The sequence below is a fragment of the Salvelinus sp. IW2-2015 genome, linkage group LG30 (genome assembly GCF_002910315.2).
Source record: "Salvelinus sp. IW2-2015 linkage group LG30, ASM291031v2, whole genome shotgun sequence".
NCBI lineage: Eukaryota > Metazoa > Chordata > Actinopteri > Salmoniformes > Salmonidae > Salvelinus > Salvelinus sp. IW2-2015.
Window position 1 is genome coordinate 6,487,963 of NC_036869.1, and position 9,626 is coordinate 6,497,588.

Below are 9,626 nucleotides of genomic sequence, written 5' to 3' on the forward strand. Positions count from 1 at the left end.
AGGCAACATTCGCACTGAGCTAAAGGGTAGAGCTGCCGCTTTCAAGGAGCGGGACTCTAACCCGGAAGCTTATAAGAAATCCTGCTATGCCCTCCGACGAAACATCAAACAGGCAAAGCGTCAATACAGGACTAAGATCGAATCGTACTACACCGGCTCCGATGCTTGTTGGATGTCGCAGGGACTGTAAACTATTACAGACTACAAAGGGAAGCACAGCCGAAAGCTGCCCAGTGACACGAGCCTACCAGACGAGCTAAATAACTTCTATGCTTGCTTTGAGGCAAGTAACATTGAAACATGCATGAGAGCATCAGCTGTTCTGGACGACTGTGTGATCACGCTCTCCGCAGCCGATGTTAGTAAGACCTTTAAACAGGGCAACATTCACAAGGCCGCAGGACCAGACGGATTACCAGGACGTGTACTCCGAGCATGCACTGACCAACTGGAAAGTGTCTTCACTGACATTTTCAACCTCTCCCTGTCTGAGTCTGGACTTCCTGACGGGCCGCCCCCAGGTGGTAAGGGTAGGTAACAACACATCCGCCASGTTGATCCTCAACACGGGGGCTCCTCAGGGGTGCATGCTCAGTCCCCTCCTGTACTCCCTGTTCACTCATGACTGCACGGCCAGGCACGACTCCAACAGCATCATTAAGTTTGCTGATGACACAACAGTGGTAGGCCTGATCACCGACAACGATGAGACAGCCTATAGGGAGGAGGTCAGAGACCTGACCGTGTGGTGCAAGGACAACCTCTCCCTCAATGTGATCAAGACAAAGGTGATGATTGTGGGCTACAGGAAAAGGAGGACCGAGCACGAATCCATTCTCATCGACAGAACCTCAGGAAGAGTAGTTGCTGCCTTGGTAGCAGCAAATGGGGATCCCTAATAAATACAAATACAAATACAAATACAAATACAAATACAAAAGTGACTAGTGTTCCATTATGAAAGTGACCAGTGATTCCATGTCTATGTACAGTATGTAGGGCAGCAGCCTCTAAGGTACAGGATTGAGTAACCGTGTGCTAGTAATGGCTATTTAACAGTCTGACGGCCTTGAGATAGAAGCTGTTTTTCAGTCTCTTGGTCCCAGCTTTGATGCACCTGTACTGACCTCGCCTTCTGGATGGTAGCGGGGTGAACAGGCCGTGGCTTGAGTGGTTGATGTCCTTGATGATATTTTTGGCCTTTCTGTGACATCGGGTGCTGTAGGTGTCCTGGAGGGCAGGCAGCGTGCCCCTGATGATGCATTGGGCAGACCACACCACCCTCGGGAGAGCCCAGTGGTTGCAGGTGGTGCAGTTGCCGTACCAGGCGGTGATACAGCCCGACAGGATGCTCTCAATTGTGCATCTGTAAAAATTTCTGAGGGTCTTAGTGGCCAAGCCAAATTTCTTCAGCCTCCTCCTCTTCTTCCCGGAGAGTTCTTTATTCCTGTCTGCGGGATGTACTGAGAACTCAGCTGGCTGTATGGATGTAGACAGTATATACGGAGAGAGCCATGATTCCGTGAAACAGAGTATGTTACAATCTACTTTATTGTCCAGAGACTGAACATTAGCGAATAATATACTCAGAAGCGGAGGATGGTGTGCCTGCCTCCTGAGTCAGACTAGAAGTCCACTCCGAATACCTCTTCTCCACCGGCGGCATCTTGGAGCAGCCTCTGGAATAAGTTAAACTGCTCTTGGGGGTGCGAACAAAGGATCCAATTCGGAAAAGTTGTATTTCTGGTCCTAATGCTGGTGAGTTACCGCCGCTCTGATATCCAAAAGTTATTTCCGGCTGTATGTAATAACACAAAAAACGTTCTGGGCTAATAATGTAAGAATTAACACACACAAAAAACGAAATCCTTCAAAGTTGCTTAGTAGCTAGAAGCATCTGGAGCTTGCTTAGAAGCTTAGCATCTGCCTGAAGCTCAGTCAGTTAGTCAGTCAGTGAGCCAGAGTCTACTGTGAGAACACATACTGGAAATATCAGTGTGATTCTGTGGGAACCGACCATGTTTGAGGAAGAATACCTTGCCTAGTTAAACAGTAATCCTAATGGTATGAACTGTTGTCTTTACTGTCGTTGGGTTGGAGCAGGGCAGACAATCAAACAGATAAGGATGACGTGGGGTGACAGCAGGAGACGGGATAAACAGACAGGAGCCAGGACTGGGGGGGGGGGGGGGGGCGGGGTGGAAGGGCAAAGCTTTCCTACGCGGCTCACATTGGGTGCCCGCTGTAGATGATGGGATCTCCCACACAGAGCCTCTGTTTCCTGGTGTCTTCCTCTTTGCCTTTCATTGGGTTCATCCAGCCTTTAATGTGGTTGGTATAGTAGTCTGTCTGTTTGGTATGGCCGTGGCCGCCCAGTTGTTATCAGGGTTGGGTAGGTTACTTTGTTTATGTAATACGTTACAGTTACTAGTTACCTGTCCAAAAATGTAATCAGTAACATAACTTTTGGATTACCCAAACTCAGTAACATAACCTGATTACTTTAATTTACTTTTGGATTGCTTTCCCGTTAAGAGGCATTAGAAGAAGACAAAATGGATCCATCAAATGCATTTGGTTTGTCATCTTAGACGTCTCTGACTTGTGGTCGGACTCGCTCAGGTGGAACAAACTTAAACTGCGCCTTTCTTCCAATGCTGAATTGAATGTCATTGAGAAAACATGTATTATTTTCTGCAAACATCCTTTCTGAATTTAAAAGTAATCCAAGAAGTATTCATCAAATTTTTCAAAAGTATCTGTAATCTGATTACAATATTTTTGCTGGTAACATAACTGCTTCCTTGGCGTCCACATCACCAACAAACTAACATGGTCCAAGCACAAGTCATGAAGAGGGCACGACAAAACCTATTCCCCCTCAGGAGACTGAAAAGATTTTACATGGGTCCTCAGATCCTCAAAAGGTTTTACAACTGCACCATTGAGAGCATCCTGACGGGTTGCATCAGTGCCTGGTATGGCAACTGCTCGGCCTCCAACCGCAAGGCACTACAGAGGGTAGTGGGTACGGCCCAGTACATCACCGGGGCCAAGCTTCCTGACAACCCTGACCTCTATACCAGGTGGTGTCAGAGGAAGGCTCTAAAAATTGAACATGCCTTTTTACTTCCGGCGCCGAAAAGAGATGGCCGCCTCGCTTCGCGTTCCTTGGAAAATATGCAGTTTTTTGTTTTTTTATGTGTTATTTCTTACATCGGTACCCCAGGTAATCTTAGGTTTCATTACATACAGTCGGGAGGAACTACTGAATATACGATTAACGTCAACTCATCATCGTTCCTACCAGGAATATGACTTTCCCGAAACGGATCCAGTTTTTTGCCTTCCACCCAATACAATGGATCTGGGCCAACTTTTCGAGAAGGCGCAGCAGCGCCTCTTCAACCTCAGGAGGCTGAAGAAATTCGGCTTGTCACCAAAAGCACTCACAAACTTCTACAGATGCACAATCGAGAGCATCCTGTCGGGCTGTATCACCGCCTGGTACGGCAACTGCTCCGCCCACAACCGTAAGGCTCTCCAGAGGGTAGTGAGGTCTGCAGAACGCATCACCAGGGGCAAACTACCTGCCCTCCAGGACACCTACACCACCCGATGTCACAGGAAGGCCATAAAGATCATCAAGGACAACAACCACCCAAGCCACTGCCTGTTCACCCCGCTATCATCCAGAAGGCGAGGTCAGTACAGGTGCATCAAAGCAGGGACCGAGAGACTGAAAAACAGCTTCTATCTCAAGGCATCAGACTGTTAAACAGCCACCACTAACATTTAGCGGCCGCTGCCAACATACTGACTCAACTCCAGCCACTTTAAAAATGGGAATTGATGGAAATTATGTAATACATTACCACTAGCCACTTTAAACTATGCCACTTTATGTTTACATACCCTACAGTACTCATCTCATATGTATATACCGTACTCTATACCATCTACTGCATCTGCCATGCCGTTCTGTACCACCACTCATTCATATATCTTTATGTACATATTCTTTATCCCTTACACTTGTGTGTGTGTGTAAGGTAGTAGTTGTGGAATTGTTAGGTTAGATTACTTGTTGGTTATTACTGCATTGTCGGAACTAGAAGCACAAGCATTTCGCTACACTCGCATTAACATCTGCTAACCATGTGTATGTGACTAATAAATTTGATTTGATTTGATTTGAAAATTGTCAAAGGCTCCAGCCACCCTAGTCATAGACTGTTTCTCTGTTACTGCACGGCAAGCGGTACCGGAGCGCCAAGTCTAGGTCCAAGATGCTTCTAAACAGCTTCTACCCCCAAGCCATAAGACTCCTGAACAGCTAATCAAATGGCTACCCAGACTATTTGCATTGCCCCCAACCCCTACACTGCTTCTATTCTCTGTTATTATCTACGCATAGCCACTTAAATAACTCTACCTACATGTACATAATTACCTCAATTACCTCGACACCGGTGCCCCTGCACATTGACACATTGACTCTGTACCGGTACCCCCTGTATATAGCCCCGCTATTGTTATTTACAGCTGCTCTTTAACTATTCATTATTTTCTTACTTTTTTGTATTTTCTTAAAACAGCATTGTTGGTTAAGAGCTTGAAAGTAAGCATTTCTCTGTAAGGTCTACAGACCTGTTGTATTTGGTGCATGTGACAAATAACATTTGATTTGATTTGAAATGAAATGAAAAACAAAAGTGTTGTGTACTGGGAATGGTGGTGAACACCGCTCGAACCTGCTGGTGGTACAGGAGGATGGTATTTACAGTATACTAGAGCCATTATGCAGCGATAGAAGTTCAAGTAATGCTACTGTAGTGATTGAGGGAGAGGAGTGGGACCAGGGCTGCTTGCCCTGGACCAGTTTAGTTTAAACACACTTGCCAATAGCTATATCACCAGTATATTTGTGTAGACCTATCCTATTCTTTCTGTGCCATAAAGGTCCAGACCTCTTGGTAGATGTCAAGCAAGCATACAGGGATGCTACAGCGGGTTACTACTGTATGTGTCTCTGACATACATCCAGTGTCTCATTCCTGCCTTTGAACAATAAATAGCTAGCTGGGTTAGCACACTAATTAGCTAACATGGTAGCTGGTATGAACAAGATAGCAAAGTGAGTTTCAGTAACGATGATGCCATGCATTTCTATCACAAGTTGCTGGGCTGACAGTTTACATGAAATTACAAATTACTTGTCAGAAAAGGGCGACATCTTTACTATGGCAGGGTGGGTATAATTTGTGGAACGTTCCAACAGGAATCTGTTCCAAAAACGTTGTAAATAACAAGGTTGCCAACAAACAACACATACAAAGTTGTATAGCGGCAGAATAAGATAGGGAGTGGGCTATTTAATTACGTTTTTCACTCACCACGTTTATTCTGAAAAATGTCTGTCCTCACTCTGGTGGAGTGAGTATGGACAAACATTAAGAATAAGCTATGTGTTGAGTTGATGCCTATTCGGCAGCTAGTTAGCTAGGTGAATTGATCATGCTACTTTGAATGCGTTGTTCGTTGGCAACCTTCAGTGGTGGAAAAAGTACTCAATTGTCGTACTTGATCAAAAGTAAAGATACCTTAATAGAAAATGACTCAAGTAAAAGTCACCCAGTGAAAAACTACTTGAGTAAAAGTCGAAAAGTATTTGGTTTTAAATGTACAGTCGTGGCCAAAAGTTTTGAGAATGACACAAATATTAATTTTCACAAAGTCTGCTGCCTCAGTTTGTATGATGGCAATTTGCATATACTCCAGAATGTTATGAAGAGTGATCAGATGAATTGCAATTAACTGCAAAGTCCCTCTTTGCCATGCAAATTAACTGAATCCCCCCAAAAACATTTCCACTGCATTTCAGCCCTGCACAAAAGACCAGCTGACATCATGTCAGTGATTCTCTCGTTAACACAGGTGTGAGTGTTGACAAGGACAAGGCTGCAGATCACTCTGTCATGCTGATTGAGTTCGAATAACAGACTGGAAGCTTTCAAAAGGAGGGTGGTGCTTGGAATCATTGTTCTTCCTCTGTCAACCATGGTTACCTGCATGGAAACACATGCCGTCATCATTGCTTTGCCACAAAAGGGCTTCGCAGGCAAGGATATTGCTGCCAGTAAGATTGCACCTAAATCAACCATTTATCGGATCATCAAGAACTTCAAGGAGAGCGGTTCAATTTGTGTGAAGAAGGCTTCAGGGCGCCCAAGAAAGTCCAGCAAGCGCCAGGATGGTCTCCTAAAGTTGATTCAGCTGCGGGATCGGGGCACCACCAGTACAGAGCTTGCTCAGGAATGGCAGCAGGCAGGTGTGAGTGCATCTGCACGCACAGTGAGGTGAAGACTTTTGGAGGATGGCCTGGTGTCAAGAAGGGCACGCAAGAAGCCACTTCTCTCCAGGAAAAACATAAAGGACAGACTGATATACTGCAAAAGGTACAGGATTGGAATGCTGAGGATTGGGGTAAAGTCATTTTCTCAGATGAATCCCCTTTCCGATTGTTTGGGCATCTGGAAAAAAGCTTGTCCGGAGAAGACACAGGTGAGCGCTTACCATCAGTCCTGTGTCATGCCAACAGTAAAAGCATCCTGAGACCATTCATGTGTGGGGTTGCTTCTCAGCCAACGGAGTGGGCTTCACTCACAATTTGCCTAAGAACACAGCCATGAATAAAGAATGGTACCAATACATCCTCCGAGAGCAACTTCTTCCCAACCACCCAGGAACAGTTTGGTGACGAAACATGCCTTTTCCAGCATGATGGAGCACCTTGCCATAAGGCAAAAGTGATAACTAAGTGGCTCGAGGAACCAAAACATCGATATTTTGGGTTCATGGCCAGGAAACTCCCCAGACCTTAATCCCATTGAGACTTGTGGTCAATCCTCAAGAGGCGGGTGGACAAACAAAAACCCACAAATTCTGACAAACTCCAAGACATTGATTTATGCAAGAATGGGCTGCCATCAGTCAGGATGTGGCACAGAAGTTAATTGACAGCATGCCAGGGCGGATTGCAGAGGTCTTGAAAAAGAAGGGTCAACACTGCAAATATTGACTCTTTGCATCAACTTCATGTAATTGTCAATAAAAGCCTTTGACACTTATGAAATGCTTGTAATTATACTTCAGTATTCCATAGTAACATCTGACAAAAATATCTAATATCTAATATCTGAAGCAGCAAACTTTGTGAAAATATTTGTGTCATTCTCAAAACTTTTGGCCACGACTGTACAATAATGAAATCACCAGGTCCCAACATACATGGCAAGTCAAGAAAAGTAATTGCCACACTGCAAACTGAAGTTAAATAAGAAAATCTTCAAAACACATTTACGAAGAAAGCATACACATTGCTTTGAAACAGTGTCCAAAGGAAAGATTTTTGGCATGTGAGTGCATTGATGTGAGAAATGGTGTGTTTGCAGTTGAAAATACATTTTCTGGTCCAACAACACTCATACATGTTGTGAAAAATTCTTGGGCTAATTCAGTTCCAACTATGTTCAAAACTGCTATGCATGCTGAAGTATGAAAAGCTGTTGAATTGTACTTTTTCTTTACTTTCACATGCACTGTGTTCACAGAAACATTGCTCGGATCTTGTCCCCTGGACCTTGGAGGACTTTTGGTGTGGATGATGTTCAAGTTAGATATTCCTTGAAATTATTCGACTGAACTGTACCATTTGATTGTCATTCCTTTATGGAAGATTGTACCTTGTTCACACCACAGGGCCTACCAAAGCAAGGCTTCTCAAACAACTGTGGGGTGTTTGTTTTGATGGTAAGATGCTGGCTATTCAGTATATTAAATTAGTCCTTTTATTCTGTTATAACATATGAAAAGTTATTACTATTTCTGTGCTTGCAGCATGCAAAGCACATACTGTTATTGCTCATTTTCTTGTTTATTATTCTTGACACTTTTTGGGACCTATTTCCTACAGTTTTTACACTACATGCACAATTCATACATCAAACTCCTGCAGAGCTGGATGCTGATGTGACATGCTGTGACTTCTTGGGGGGGATGTCTTCTACATCCTGAAATAATATTCCTGGAGGGGGGTGGTATTATTATTATTATGATTTACTATTATCATTATTATTGTTGTTATCATAACTATCAAACTTAACAACCTACTCTTTCTTAACTTACAGTACGCTCTGTACATTGCAATGGAAGCACAGTGTGATTTCACTGAGGTATGTATAAATTATGAAATTATCATCACTATATAATATAATGTTATAATGGATATAATGTTTTTGGGATACTCATCCGATTGACTGATTTTCTTTTTCAAAGGAAAACAGGCAGCAAATTAGGCGACAGTGGTGCCTAGTTCTCCTGCAGAATTTTCCAATACCCTAAGTCTTGAACATTATAAAACCTTTTCATTTGCATCCTTAAAATCGCTTGTTTCACTGTAGCCAGACTGACCTGAATATATGTTCATATTGGATGTGTGTCGTTCACTCACTAAGGTCTGAAGAAGAGAGGTTGAAAGATTGAAAAAGGCAGCATAAACAAAACACACTACAGGTAGGAGGTTCATATGATGAGTGGTATAGTCTTAAACCAATGTTTAAAGACATAACCCCCCCTCTCCAATATATTTCAGGATGATGTAGAAGATTTTTTTTACATGTATTTATTCCCTTATTTTAGGCACAAAACTATTTCCATATATACTTCCAATCATTTTTTAAACTAGAACCCGGGACCTTCAGATGAGTCTTGTGAGGCTTGTGGGCATCCTAGGGCAAAACGGAGAACATCGGGTTTGTGAGAGTCTCAGCTTTCCACAGAGGGGTCATATTAGTGTGTAGCACAAACTGTTCAGACGCTACAGACAGAAATTGGCAGAAGAGGCTGTACCAGCTTCAGACAAGTCTGTGAACGTCCTACAGTGGGCATAATAGTTTGTTGGCCAAACCGTTCGGATGCTATAGACATTTTCGTGAGAAGACCGAATTTCAGGATTCCTCATGGTCTGACAAACACCGCTCTAGCTCTGCCAGGGCGAGATCGACGGATGTGGTGGATTGAGATGCAGCCCATGCAAAAAACACATACAGTTGAAGTCGGAAGTTTACATACACTTAGGTTGGAGTCATTAAAACTCGTTTTTCAACCACTCCACAAATTTCTTGTTAACTATAGTTTTGGCAAGTCAGTTATGACTTCTACTTTGTGCATGACACAAGTCATTTTTCCAACAATTGTTTACAGACAGATTATTTCACTTATAATTCACTGTATCACAATTCCAGTGGGTCAGTAGTTTACATACACTCAGTTGACTGTGCCATTAAGCAGCTTGGGAAATTCCAGAAAATTATGTCATGGCTTTAGAAGATTCTGATAGGCTAATTGACATCATTTGAGTCAATTGGAGGTGTACCTGTGGATTTTTTTTCAAGGCCTCCCTTCAAAGTCAGTGCCTCTTTGCTTGACATCATGGGAAAATCAAACGAAATCAGCCAAGACCTCATAAAAAAWTTTGTAGACCTCCACAAGTCTGGTTCATCCTTGGGAGCAATTTCCAAACGCCTGAACGTACCACGTTCATCTGTACAAACAATAGTACGTAA

General features: G+C 43.3%; 1 long non-coding RNA gene across 1 annotated transcript; it reads left to right on the top strand.

Moving 5' to 3' along the window:
- Window positions 1–7,611: 7,611 nt before the first annotated feature.
- LOC139023321 (uncharacterized) lies at window positions 7,612–8,234 on the top strand. The gene is made up of 3 exons (XR_011474459.1): window positions 7,612–7,674; window positions 7,762–7,812; window positions 8,190–8,234. It is a non-coding gene; the product is annotated as an uncharacterized lncRNA (long non-coding RNA).
- Window positions 8,235–9,626: the final 1,392 nt, after the last annotated feature.